Genomic DNA, 15,279 nt, shown 5'->3' with positions numbered 1-15,279 from the left:
GTTGTAATTTCAGAGGTCCACATACATCCCTGAAGGCATCACAGGACTTCTGATGAGAACCAACCTCCCCCCTTACCTCCCCCATTAGACTTAATTAAAATGGCTGAGGCTCTTCCATGTTTCCTGTAAGTGTGAAAATGGAACTAAAGGATGGAAAACTGAAAGCAACATTATTTTGAATTACAAAGGCAGAGAAAGAAAGGATTTTGATTTGATTAGGTGTATAGCCTCACTATCACATCAGAATTTATTCTATATGAAGTCAGTTAGCATCCAGAGTGATTTTTTTTTTTTTTTTTTTTTTTGCAGTACGCGGGCCTCTCACTGCTGTGGCCTCTCCCGTTGCGGAGCACAGGCTCCGGACGCGCAGGCCCAGCGGCCATGGCTCACTGGCCCAGCCGCTCCGTGGCATGTGGGATCTTCCCGGATCGGGGCACGAACCCGTGTCCCCTGCATTGGCAGGTGGACTCTCAACCACTGCGCCACCAGGGATGCCCCAGAGTGATTTTTAAAAAAATATTTTCAAAAAAAAAATTTTCATTGTAAGTGTAACAAATATATAGAAAAATGCACGTAGAAGTGTGTGGCTCTGAATTTTCACGAAACAAACACACTGGCCTAACCTACAGTCAGGGCAAGGAAACAAAACACTGCCAGGACCCCAGGAGCCCCCTCCTACCCGTTTCAGTCCCTACCTGACACCTCCTCCAAGGGTTACTACCATGGGACAGAATTTTAACTCTAAGTTCTAATGGTAAAAGTTAGAATGAGGATTAAGTCATCACTCTGGGCTTAAATGAAAAGGCATACAGAGATTACAGGTGACACAGTTGCCCTTTCTAGGACTTAGGCTGAGATCACTCAGGAAAGAGACCTATGACACCAAAGTAAGTGCAACTCAGGCCTCGTGACCCAGGAACTTAAGAAACGGAAAAAGCACAAAGCAACACAAGGAATGGTCAGATGCCTGAGTAGCTAAGAGACTAGGAAGCTGGGAGTTGATCTAGGGCCATTCCACGAAGAAGACCCTTAAACCCCAAAGTTCCTGGGTCCTCAGAACATACACTGCAATTTCTCCCTGCCCTGATGAACCCAGGCGAGGCTCTGCACAACTCCTAGGGCACACAGAAGGCTAATACTTTGGACTTCACAGAACTTTTTAATCTAAGGATTTCAAAATACTTCGCAAGCAATTAAGGTTACAGCACCTTTTTGTACTGTCGTTGCATGAACAAAGTGGAGAGAAATATGGGTCAGGATTGGCTGGGGTGACACGTGATGCCACAAATCCATAAATTTAATCTCTTCAAAGGTTGGAACAAATCTGGGGCAATCACAACCAGTTACATTATAGAAGGTTGGAAGGAGAGTGTACCAGTACTGGTTAAAAGGCTGATCACTTTTATTTTCTCTTGTACCCTCAACATAAATCATTCAAGTAACATATCAATGACTGTTTATTCATATTGTACTTTCTAGAAGTTTTCACTCTTTTTCTCCCCTTTTCCTTCTCCCTCTCCTTCTCTCTCTCCTTTTATATTCACAGCAGCCAAGTGAAATAGGCAAGTCAAATATTATTTGCTCCATTTGATAGATGAGAAAACAGGCTCGAATGTCTTTCAAGAGCTACTTAGAAGTAAGCAGCTCAGGGCTGGGACATAAACTCAGGTCTTTTACTCCTTGTCTAATGTTGCGGCTATGTCTGCACACGGCTGTTTAACTTCTTCTGGTAAGAATGACGACTGGAGAAGACGGTTCAAGACAAATACAGATACTGAGATTTTAGCCCCCTCAAGGTCTTCACAGTGATTCAGTACCTCAGTTATAAAGGTGGGAGCATTACTGAAGATGAGAGATATCCATTATTCAAAAAACATTTACTGTTCACCTACCATGTGCCAGGCACTGCGGTAGACCCTTGGGAAACAGAGACCAAGACTCAGTCATAGCTCAGTGAATAGAAAGCTCCATGAAGTTGGGGACTGTGACCGTCTTTGTCACCCCTGGCTCTCAGCACTCAGCTCAGTGCCTATCACAGGAAGGTGTCCAATACCAACATGGATGGATGAGTGGGTGGGTGAGTGGATGAGCGAATGGATGAGTGGGTGGGTGGGTGGATGAGTGGATGGACGAGTGGGTGGGTGAGTGGACGAGTGGGTGGGTGGGTGGACGAGTGGATGGACGAGTGGGTGGGTGAGTGGATGGACGAGTGGGTGGATGGATGTGTGGATGGATAAATGGAGGGATGTCCTCCAGCAGCTCAGAGCCTAATGGGCCTCCAAGTCAGAGAGCCGAGAGCACAGAAGCCGGGATCTTGTGACTGGGGTCTCTTCCTAGCTCTGAAGCTCTTCCACTATTTGACCTTGAACGAGCAGATCTGCCTCTCTGGCTCTCATTTGCTCATCTTTAAACAGGAGTGATACCCTTTGACTTCTTCGGCCTCTTCAGTTGGTATTCTGTGAAAAGAGACTGATTCTGTGAAAACAGGGCCTACGATAATCTTCGTCAGAGGGACCATCGGAATAGCTTTATGCTTCCTTTTAAAACTAGTCACAGGCAGCGTGAAATTAGAATGAACATTTCATACTGGATGAGAAAAAGCATTGTAGCAATGAAGATTATGGAACTGACTTTTCAATATGACTTTGGCTCCCCTCCAAAAAAAGAAAAGAGGAGTAGGATCTCACTACCAACCCCTGGGAACTGCCCATATGAGATTTCAGTGGATTCTTAAAGACCCCAGGAGCAGTCAATGACTTACGGTTCCTAGAAGAGGTAGGAAAAGAGGAAGATGGTCTCTTTCACGAATATCCCACCTCAGTCCTGCTTATGCTTGACAGTACGCGTCTCATTTTATCTTCTCAGCAACCCTGTGAAGTGAATGATTTGTTCCCATTTAGTAGATACGGATGCCGAGACCTAGAGGCTGAACAGTGTGTCCAAATTCATGCAGTGGGTGGATGGGACTCAAACCCAGGCCTGTTTGACTCCAGATCTTTGCCTTTTCCAGTCCGGTGATTTACACTTTGGGCTTGATGTGCTAGACCAGCAACACGATATCTTCTTTTTGGAGCAGCCATTGTGCTGGGAGATTTTTTGCCAGGAAGTGTACCATATGCTGGGTTACTGCTTGTTTTAGTCTATGATGTCTACGTGCTGAGACTTATCAACAGAGCCCTCATGGCGTACTAAGAGCTGTGCTAAGTGCTTCACGTGAATTAACGAATTACCTCACAGCACCCCTATAAAGCAGTACTGGTATCATCCCCTTTTTATAGATAAAGAGACTGAGGTTCAGAGAGGGTGAGGGATTTATCCAAAGTCACACAGCACAGCATTCATCCAGAGCTCTTAACCACGAGGGCTTACTGCCTGTTGGTTTTTAGAACTGGGAGACTTTGTAAACGATTTAGTCCTAAATGCAATGTGGCATCCTGGAACAGGAAAAGGACGTTAATGAGAAAATGAGTGAAATCCAAATAAAGTCTGGATTTTAATTAGTAATAATGTGTCACTGTTGGTTTCTTAATTGGGATAAATGTACCACGGAAATGTAAAATGATAGGATCAGGGGAAACCGAGTGAGGGATATTCGGCAACTATCTGTACTATTTCTGCAACTTTTCTGTAAATCTAAAATTATTCCAAATAAAATGTTTATTATAAAAAAAAGGTTTAGTCCACACTTACCCCATTTTAGGAGGGGACACCAAGGCTGAGACTGGGGAAGTCACAGCCATACAGCAGCTGGGCCACTCCTGACCAAGCTCCCACCCCCGCCTGCACCCGGCAGCTCAGCTTCCTGGGTGCAAGCTGGTGTGCTGTGCGTGACCTTCTAGAATGTGTCTGAACCCAAATGAGATCAATGTCAGGCACGTCCATGGAGCGAGCCAGAAAAATTTTGGACGTAAGACACGGCATTTTGAAAACATCGGTTCTGAGGTCTGTCCTTTCAGACAGTGACTACATGAGTGTCCCCAGCACTTTCCTCACCTGGCCGTCGCACTTGGTCAGCACAGCCCGGCGAGCCAGGCCCGTGGCTGTGCAGCTCAGTCATGATCTCAACTCCACGCCTCGTTAGCTAGCAGGCAGCAGGCGCATCCCCAGTAGAAGGCTGGACCGTGAGGGCCTGTGGGGTCAGGGTTCAAGTACACTCCAAACGGACTTCCCATCCCCGTTACACGCGAGGAGGCCTTTGGGAGGTGAGGAGCCACCAGACCCGCTCCCTGTGGAGCCGTAGCTGTCAGCAGCCGGGAGGCAGGTTCACCCACACTCCCCCCATTTTATGGATGGGGAAGCCAAGGCTGAGAGAGGGGGAAGAATAGCCGATTCGCCGCCAACGCTCGTCTTGTATTTGAAATTTTCTTTCTCAGTAGCTGCAGTCAGAGCTGGTTTCCAAGTTCTTGCTCATCAGCACCTTTCTCACTTCTTCACTGGGGAAGTGAATTTGTGGAGGACATTTCACGGACAGCCCCTGAACACTCAATATGCTTTCGACACACTGCTGGCTGTCCTGTGCCAACTACGAACACAGAAAGGGAATAATTAGAATGACTGTGATGATAGGAACCCACGTGTACTGACTACTCATACCTGCCCAGCACTGCCTTAGCCCTTTACAGGCATGGCCTCATTTCATTCTTATAACAACTCTGTGAGGAAGGCACTCTTATTTGTCCCATTTTACAGGTGGGTACATGAAAACCCAGAGAGGGTAAGTAACTTGCTCAAGGTCACACAGCTAGTAAATGGGATCTGAACATAAGGAGTCTCATGCTAACGAATATGCTCTTAACATGTGAGTGACCTGCTCCCCCACGGTGGCAGATGTTCATCTTTTATATTTATTCCCACAACTAAAGTCCTATCATGTCAGTAGACCCTGAGCTGTCTTGGGGTAAAACACTTTATACTTCCCAGAGCTGGCAGGAAAGAGGAAAGAGCTTGAACTTCGGGGTGAGAGAGACCTGGTAGCAAATACCAGCTTCATAGCTAATTAGCTATACGACCCAGACGAGTCACGTGACGGCTCCCTGCTTCAGTTGCAGTAATAATGCCACCTATCCCCAGTGCTGTGGCGGTGAGGGTTACATGAAGTAAAGCGGTTCGGTGTCTAGGCCAAGGTGCCTTGTAGGTGGCTTGAAATTCAGGCAAATCCCTTCAAAGTAGAAAGAATCCAGGCTGGGAAGTCAGATGGACCTGGATTTGGATCCCAGCCTCCCTCTTTACTTGGTCTGTGGCCTTCAGCAAGTTGCAAAATCTTTCTGACGCATCATTTTCTCATCTGTAAAATGGGTACATAAAAATAAGTGTTTTGCAGAGCTGCAGGGCTGCAGGCAGGATCGGTGATAAAACACACAAAGGGCCTGGCCTGGGATTTCGGTCAGAGATTAGTGTTCCCATGTTCCCATTGTCATTATTACACGTCCCCCTCTCTCCTTTGTCATAACTGTTCTTTTCCTTCTGGCTTGCAGGCTTGCCAGGTCAGAGTGTTGACTGTTCTAGGGGGCAGCTTAGATGGGAGGACCAGTCTCGGGGAGTAGGGCAGTGCCCAGAGCATTAGCCTTCCCACTACCTGCTTCCCCGGGGGGTGCTGGTGACCTTGGCCTTAGTCAGTTCAAGTGAGCAGAGAGCAGTCTGGCTTCTCTGGCTTTGCCCAGCTGGCCAGCTCCTCCAGCGTCTCAGAAACCCACCTTGGGAGCCTGGGGGGACTTGAAACTGCTATTTCACAGATACCCAAGAGGCCTCACTGGGATCCCACAAGGAGAACAGGGATTAAAAAAATTAACCCATGCCCAGTTTCTGCAGAGGCAGAGGTAGCTTAGTTCTAGCCAGCAGGGTGGCAAAGGGAGGAGCGTGGAGTTGCAGAGGCCCAGGATTTGAAGCGCGGCTCTAGAACTTACCCGCGGAGGGAACTCACCCACCTCAGCTTCGGTTGTCTTATCTGTGAAATGGGTTAGTGAGCATTCGCACTTCCTGAGATTGTGCAGTTTAGATAAGATCATGCCCGTAAAACATTTCCCACATGCCTGCCATGTATCAAAGTCTCAACAAATGTTGGCTACCAACAACTGGGGTCAATAATGGCCAAAAGCAGTAAGTCAACTCATTAAAAAAATATGCTTAGTGGTGCTTCTCATGAGCGGGGTTGGGGATCTTGTTAAGACGCAGATTCTGTTCATCAGGGCTGGGTGGGGCCGGAGACTCTGCCTTTGCAACCAGCTCCTGGGTGAAGCTGACGCTGTTGACCAATTAGGGCAACATGAGATTGCCATCCATTTTCAAACAGAGACCTGTTAAGTCTCAGTTAAGGTGAGGTCATTCCTGAAAATGGGTATATTTTGGGTAAATCCAGGAGGGGAGCGGCGTGGAACTAATATTACTGAGTAGCTACTTGGCATTGGGTGTGTTGAATGAATCATCGCTTGCAATCCTCACGGCATCTGAGGGATATTATCATCTCCTTTGTACAGATGGGGAACGGAGACTCAGATGTTAAGTGCTCAAGGTCACAGAGCTCACTAAAGACAGGACTGGGTACGGACTTGTCTGCCTGCCTCCAGTCCCATCACCTTTCTCAACCTCAGAGGCAACGGCCAGAGCCTGAGAACACAGCTGAAATAAGACCTTGGTTTCCCAGTTGGCAGAATGAGTGGCCTGTGTGTAAATGACCTCTAAGCTCCCTCCCCAGCCTCCTGTTGGAAGAGTTTGCCAGTCCGTGTGCTCTCTACTCTTACTCAGCATTCACTTGGCTGTGTCCCCATGCTGCTTCCTTATTTGGTGCTGACGTTCTGGTTGCAGATGCATCAATGTCACCCTGTCAAGTTGGGAACACCAGCAGAGCTGCTGGACCCAGTCATCTTCCCAAGAGCTGGCCAAGGCGGTGCAGTGGTGACCAGAATGAACTCAGCACCCGGGCCAAAGAGAACATTCTTCCACACCCCAGAGATGAGGCTTTCAGTGTCCCTGCAGGTAGAGAAGGCCACTTGCGTCAACTGGAAGTCATGTGGGGTCCAGTTTCACCTGGAGCCCAGTCTTGGAGTCTTAACCCCGCAGGGCCTGGGTGCTAAAGGGTTTTGTTTGAACTCACACTTGGTGAGGCAGGCAGAGGCACCTACATGCCTCAGGTGGGCTCACACATACCTCCTGGGCTCATAGAGCAGAGGTTCTGAGAACTGGGCAGGATTTTAGAAGGACATGTTGGCCGGAGCTAAAATCTCTGGGTTCAAATCCTGACTCTGCCACTTTCTAGTGTGTGACCTTGGGCAACTTATTTAATCTCCCTAGGCCTCCGTTTCCTCTTCTGTAAAATGGGGCTAACGGTAGTAGTTGTCTGATAGGGATGTGGTGAGAATTCAATGAATCAATACACGAACAGCCTTAGAACAGTGTCTGGCACATGGCGAGCAAGCAGGCCATCTCCATAAAATGTGACATCTGTCAGAGCAGGGATTTGCCTGTTTTTATTGTTGGATACCTAGTACCTAGAAGAATGACTAGAGTGGTGGATGCTCATGAATATCTGTGCAATGATTGAATCAGAGAGCTCTAGAGTGTGGTTTTCAAACTGTGTTCCAAGGAACACTAGGGTGCCTGGGGCCACAGCATGGTGAGTTGGCGGGAGTGTGAGGGAGAAACACTTGAGAAGGAGTCAGCATCATTCTGTTCCTTTCGCCCGCCCAGAGCTTCTCCAATTTATGCGCTGGATCTATGGTTTCTACATAAAATGATATTTGGAGGAAGACTTTTGCAGCTCAAAAATTATTTGAAACTATCAATATCCAACATTTGGTCCCTAGACCGTCAGACTGCCCCGGGTGAGGGTTAAGAGTGCTGATTTCCTGACTCCACCAATGATCTGCTGAATCCCATTTTCTTGGGAAAGGACATGCATTTTAAATCAATTTCTTAGGGGATTCCTATTCATGCTAACATCCAAAGAACACGCTTCAAATCATTTTACAAGTGGGGAAGTTGAGACCTTGTTAGGTGACGTGCCTGGCTCAGGGGCTCCCAGGCTGGTGTAAAGGTGTCTTAACTCCAAGACCAGTGCTCTTTTCATGCTGCAAATTCTGTGACTCTTAAACAGGTGAGGCCCTTGCAGAGACCCCTCCCAGGTTACGAGAAGGGGTGCTGGGAGGGAGACAGGACCGATCAACACTATCTCGGCCTTGTGGGAACTTTCTGCCTCTGGGAGCTTTGCTCTGCCCACACATACCGCAGGGTAGGCACGCAGCGGGTGTTGGAATGGAAGAAGGAGCAAATGAAAAAATGACATTCTTATGGAGAGATAGAAACAAAACGTGTGCAATGTAATGGCAGGTACTACTGAGATCTGGGAAGAAAGTAAAACTAGGTAAGGGATACAGAGTGATAGGTTGAGGGACTATTCTAGATAGAATGGGGACAGAAGGTCTTTTCTGAGGAGGTGACTTTGAATACAGACCCAAGGAATGTGGGAGATGGAGTCATCTAGTGGAAGAACATTCCAGATAAAGGGAACAGCAAGTGCAAAGGGCCTGAGACAGGAAAGTGCTTGCTGTGTTTGAGGACCTGCAAGGATTGAATGAGGCTTAAATGAAACAATGTGTGTAAATTTCTTAGGATAGTGTCTGCTGCACGTTGACTGTTACAATTACTGGTGTCATTTTATCTTCATGATGAGGACAGGTTCCATCAGATTTGCATTTTATTTTATTCTACTTTCTGTTATTTAAAAGTCATATTCATTGAGGTATAATTTCCCTACAGTAAAATTGACCCTTGTCTAGTGTACACGTGGATGAGACTTGACAAATGCTTCTGCCTGTATGAGTCCCACCACAATAAAGATTTCAAACATTTCTATCACCACAGAAGTTCCCCTGTGCCTTTTGTAGTCACTCTCCTTGTTTATCCATAGCCCCTAACAATCATTAATCTGATTTCTGTCTCTAGAGATTTGGAATCATACAGATATAAATTTTTATGTCTACCTTCTTTCACTCGGCAAAATGCTTCTGAGATTTCTCTATGCTGTTGTATGTATCCTAGTTCGTTCTTTTTTTACTGCTAAGTAGTATTCCATTGTGTGGATGGAAACCTATTGTTTACCCCTTCACCAATTGAAGGACATCTGGGTTGTTTCCAATTTGGGCTTATTACGAGTAAAGTTGCCATCAACATTCATGTACATGTCTCTGTGTGAATGTATGTTTTCATTTCTCTTGGGTGAATACCTAGAAGTGGAATTTCTGGCTCATATGTTTGACTTGATAAGAAATCACTGAATTGCTTTTCAGAGTGGCCATACTGTTTTGCATCCCCATCAGCAATGTATGAGTGTTCCAGTTGCTCCGCATCCTCACCAAGATTTTGTATTGTCAGTTAATTAGTTAATTAATCAATTAATTCATATTTTAGCCTTCCTAGTAGACGTGTAGTGGTAGCTTGCTGTGGTTCTAAATTTCACTTCCCTAATGTCTAGTGAGGTCTGGTATCTTTTCCAGTGCTTATCTGCCCTCTGCATCTCTTCTTTGCTGAACTGGTGAATCTGGTCAAGTATTTTGCCTAGTTTTCAGTTGGGATGTTTGTTTTCTTATTGAGTTGTAGGAATTCTTTTCATATTCCAGATGCAAGTTCTTTATCCAATACATGTTTTGCAAATACATAGTTCCTCCCTGAACATAACTTGTCTTTTCATGTTCTTAAAGAATGCTTTTTGAGGAGGTGAAGTTTTACATTTTTTTAAAGCCCAATTTACCACTTTTTTCTTTTATGCTTCATGTACTTTCTAAGAAAAGTTTTGCCTAGCTCATTGTTACAAAGATTCTATCCCGCATTTATTTTCTTGTAAAAGTTTTATCGTTTTAGGTTTTTTTTTTTTTTTTGCGGTACGCGGGCCTCTCACTGTTGTGGCCTCTCCAGCTGCGGAGCACGGGCTCCGGACACGCAGGCTCAGCGGCCATGGCTCACGGGCCCAGCGGCTCTGCGGCATGTGGGATCGTCCTGGACCGGCGCACGAACCCATGTTCCCTGCATCGGCAGGCGGACTCTCAACCACTTCGCCACCAGGGAAGCTTCTCGTTTTAGGTTTTATTATCTGGGTCGATGATCCATCTTGAGACTTTGAGTGAACTTTCATATATGATATGAATTAAAGGTCAAGGCTTTTTTTTTTTTCCTTCCATATTGATCAGCCAATAGTTTCAGCACCATTGGTTGAAAGATCTGCTTTACTGAAAGATATAAGGCTTTGCCCACCATTCCATGTACAATAGACTTTTTAGTCCAGTGTGAGTGATGACAGAGAAGGGATGAAGGTACAGATTGGGGGGAGCGTTGTGTGAGAAGCGGAGCTCCAAGTCCCGTACCAGTGGCCCACATGGTAGCGAACAGCAGGCATCTCCACGATGAAACTGCCAGCCCCGAAGCAGGGTGCAGGCCGGCCGGGGAAGTGCCTGGTCTGGTGTTTCTCTTAGTGTTTCTCAGAGATTTGCACTCATCTTGCGTAAACTGCGGATTAGGAAGGCATTAGGTAATGAGAGGGTGGCTGGAGCGTATTACACACCAGGCTGGCGTGAGGCCACGGAATGCAGCCTACAGGGACGGCCATGCTCAGCAAGTCAAACAGAGCTGGAACCTGGACGGGATGACTTCCCCTCTCCCTCCTGCAGCCAGAAGGGAGCTTCTGCTGGGTCCGGCTGGTCTCTGGAGCCTCAGTGTCTCACAGCCTCAGGAGGTGACTGTGGGACAGGAAGGTCCTGGGAGCTGCATAATTCATTCCACTTTAAGAAGGAAGCGAGGAAAATATTGAGAAATTTAAGAGAAATGGACAAATGGACCAATACGGTTGGAGTCATTAGCATCCCTCTGTCACTGATAGATCAAGCTGGCAAAAAATCACATGAACATAGACACGATCCAGCAAACTGATCTGATTAACATTACGGTGATATTAGCCTCATATAATGAATTAGGAAGTGTTACTCTGCTTTTATTTTCTTAAAAAAATAATGGAGAAGCTGTAGCCTTTCTTCTCTTTAATATTTGGTGTAATTTACTGGTGAAACCATCTAGGCCTGGTGATGTCTTTTTTGGAAGGTTTGGATTATTGACTCAATTTTAAAAATGAATATAGACTTATTAAAATTATCTATTAAAAAAAAAAGAAGGAGGTATGGTGCAGAAGCTTTGCCTAGAGGAAAGTTAGCGACAAATAAAAATTCATTCCAGCCCTCCTGCTTGCACTGCCCCCTGCCCCAGTCCCTGCATTGCTGACCTCCCTCAGGACCACTCAGATGATTGATGCTCAAATATTTGGGGAGCATCTTGGACGAGCTCACAAATTCTCCCTTCATCTTATAGGATGAAGGCATGACCCCTGCCCTCTAGGTGTTTACGTTCAAGCTGTGGAAGATGTGAATTCACGTGGTTAAAGGTAAAAAGGAAACTAATCTTCACTGAGGGTCTCCTCTGTGCCAGACACTGTGTCAGGGGGTCCAGAGGTTATTGGATTTATTCCCACAGCAACTCTATGAGACCGAGATGGTCATCCTCATTCCTAAGGTGAAAACTGGTGCTCAGAGAGGTTAAGTAATTTACCCAAGATTGCACAGCTAGTAGTGTCAGAGCCAGGGTGTGCCCTCAAGACTCTCAGACCCCAGAGCCTGTGTACTTTCACTAATCATGTTGCCACACTATGTGCTAAGAACTCCTCTGGGGCCTGTGGGGGTCACAGAGGGGAAGGAGCCTCAGTGTCTAACTACAGGCCCTTGATGTCTGGTGAAGGGTGAACAGAAATAACTATGATATTGCAGTAATGCAGACAGTACCATGGTGCTCCGGGGGGTCTGGGTAGCATTTGTGGAGGAGGTAGCATGTCAGAGGGGTCTTGAAAGACAGAGGCCTGTATTCTGCAGATATGGGGCTGGGGAAGAAGACCCTGGAGGGAGAGAACAGTGGTAGGAATAATAACAGCACGCCCAGCATTATTCTGTGCCAAGACCTGTCATGCCTTGCAAATCCAAACTCATTAAATCCTTAGATCAGTCCTAGGAGGTAGATACTATTATTATCTTTATTTTACGGTAGGTCAGAAAGGTTAAATAACTTGCCGGTGGTCACACAGCTGGTAGATGATAGAGCAGATATTAAACCCAGGCTCTGGAGGGGGAAGTGAAGTCAGCCAGGAGTGTCGTATTTGGAGGGGCAGCAGGGCGGAGGGTCAGATTGAAAAGGTAGGCTGGGGCTGGCTCCCAGAGAGTTCACACGCCAGGCTGGGGGGTCCGGCCTTTGTCCTGTGACCTTGGTGACCTCTGGGAGGCTTTGAGGTAGGGGAGTGATGTCAGCAACCTGTGTTCAGGCACATGACTCTGGTAGAAGGGGATGCCCGAGAGGAAGCAAGATCGTAGGTTGGACAGGGGTTGGGAGGTTTCTGTCCTTACCCCAGGGGGCATAGATGGCTGCAGTCTGTATGAGGGTTGGGGAGGTGGGGGTGGGTGGCAGGGGGAGGGGACTTGCCCAGATGCAGGCCTGGCCTCTTATGCAGCGGGCGCTGAGTGGGAGGTGGATGAGCTGTGACATGTGCTCAGACCACGATGAACAGCAGTGTGGCATGAAAGGCTGTGCTGTGTGGTGTCCATGAAATGCCGTTGGAATCCTGTGCCTGGAGGTCAGACCCCTGTGCACTGGGCTGGCTGAAGGCAGTTTCAGGGCAGAGGACAGAGGGGGTGTCCCCAGAGGATGGACAGATGGAAGGAGGAAGCCACGCACAAGTGTTTCCACTGTCTTGATGGACTCATCTGCCCACTGGGGATGCTGCTACCTGCCTGCATCAGAGGGTTCACAGGCATGTTTTGAAGGCCAAATGAAACAGTGCTTGTAAAGCACGTGGTGAATTATTATCTTGTGCCCACCTACAAAAGGAGCTTGGTCCCCTGGGAAACTGGGGAGCAGCTGGTGGCTGTGGGAGTTGCTTCACTGGTCAGCAAACGCACTGGCTTCTGGTGACCTGGAAGGGGGCCTGCTTTGCCCTCTGATGACAGCAGGCTCACTCCCCTTTCTACAGGAGCAGTGACTGAAGGTGGACTTTTCATCTTGGAGCTGAGTAAACCTAGGCCAAATGGAGGCGCTCTCAGTCTTAATTCACCAAACCTCAAGGGCACTATGCCAGGGTGGAGGTGTGGCTGTGACTAGTGCCTGGTTCTTGTCTTCCCGAGGCTCTCAGTTTAGCGGCCCAGGTGTGATAGAGTATTCCTGTCCCCTTTGAGTAGGATTGCACGTCATTGCCACGTTAAACACCCGTGTGGTCGTTTAACTTGCTTTGAACAATGAAATGTCAAAAGAATAAATGTGTATTACTTCTAGGTGGAAGTTTTAAAAGTCAACACCTTCTTTAATGTGTTTTTCTTTTCTCTCTCTCATGATGACCAGCAATGTCTCCAAAATGGGATGTACTGTCCAGTTGAGTTCCTGAGTGAAGCTGAACAGAGGGGCAACCAATCTGTGCTGGACACATAGGGTGAGTGAGAAGTAAACCTGGGCTGTTGTAAGCCACGAGAATCAGGTGCTCTTTGTTACTGCAGCATAACCTAGACCATCCTGACTAATACACCAGGAAACAGTCCACCATAGTGGTGAGGGAAGTGCTGGAAATGAAAAACATCGTGCTCCATGGGAACATAAAGGAGTAGAGGAGGGAACAAAGATTAACCCTGTAGGGAGAATTCTCTGATGGTTTCTTCTTTCGATCCGGTACTCATTTACTCCTTCCAAAATTTACTGAGGTAGAAAGCATTATCCTCATTTTTCAGGTAAACAATTTTCAGCTCAGAGATGTTAGATTTCTCAGTATCATTCAGCTTGCCTTGCATGGAGACGGCATTCAAGTTTAGGTCTCCCTGCTACCTATACCCTGGACTTTTCTTCTTTTTTGTATTAATAATAGCTAACACCTTAATACACATTAATAATAGTAGCACCGCTCATGTGCGAGTATCTGATGGTGTTCTAAGAGCTATGCATGAATGAACTCAGTTAATCCATATATCAACCCCATGAGTAGGTGTATTATAAACCATTTTATAGACAAGGAAACTGAAACCAAGTGACTTACCCCATGTCACACAGCTGGCATTTGAAGCCCAGAAGTCTGGCCCCAGAGTCCATGTTCTTAACCACTGTACTAGGCTCAGCCTGGTTCTTCTGTGCCCATGGGGGAGACAGAGGACCCCTGAAATAACTCCTCACTCTATGTGCTTTGCCTGGGTGATCTCGCCACCACCCATGGCTTCAACCATTGTATGCCAACTGTGTACTCAGACAGATCTTTTCCCACTTCTCATTAAACCTCCCTTCCTGGACGTCTGGTGCATATCACGAACAACCAGTTCCAGTCCTCGTAGGTCATCTTCAGGCTCCAATCAGCACACTGTATCAAGTGATCCTTCTGCTGAAAATCCTGCCGCGTCTTTTCAATGTCTTCCCCTAGTATTGGTGCCATGGCTGTTCCCCTGCCTCTTTCTCCAGTCTTTCTTTTTCCTCCTCCCTTTGCTGATCTTCTTTTCTAGAATATTCTTTTCTGACAGACTAACCCTTTAAGACTGAGGTCAATAGCAGCTTTACTTAGGATAGCCCCAAACTGGAAGCAGCCCAAGTGTCCATCAGTTGGTGAATGGATAAACCACCTGTGGTACGTCCATATGATAGAGTACGGCTGAGAAACAAAAAGGACTGTTCACATACACAACAACGGGGATGACTCTCAGAGCCATGAGGCTAAATGAAAGGGACCAGAAACAAAAGCCTGTATGATTCCAGGAATCCAGGAAGTTCTAGGAAAGGCAATACTATAATAACAAAACTCATCAGTGGTTTCCAGGGGTTGGGGGTGGAGAGGGCAGGGATTGCGTACAAAGATGCTCAAAGGAAAGTTTTGGTTTTTTTGGAAAGAAGGAAGTAAAATGCTCTTTATTCACAGATAATGACCACGTATATAGAAAACCCTATGCAATCTGCAAAAGGACTCCTAGAACTAACAAAGGAAATTTTTTTTTTTTTTTTTGCGGTACGCGGGCCTCTCACTGTTGTGGCCTCTCCCGTTGCGGAGCACAGCCTCCGGACGCGCAGGCTCAGCGGCCATGGCTCACGGGCCCAGCCACTCCACAGCATGTGGGATCTTCCCGGACCGGGGCATGAACCCACGTCCCCTGCATCGGCAGGCGGACCCCCAACCACTGCGCCACCAGGGAAGCCCCCAAAGGAAATTTTTAAGGTGATAAAATTATTCTAGATCATGCT

Source organism: Grampus griseus (genome assembly GCF_964374135.1).
Source record: "Grampus griseus genome assembly, chromosome: 17".
Lineage (NCBI taxonomy): Eukaryota > Metazoa > Chordata > Mammalia > Artiodactyla > Delphinidae > Grampus > Grampus griseus.
Note: the sequence above shows the minus strand (reverse complement) of the source record.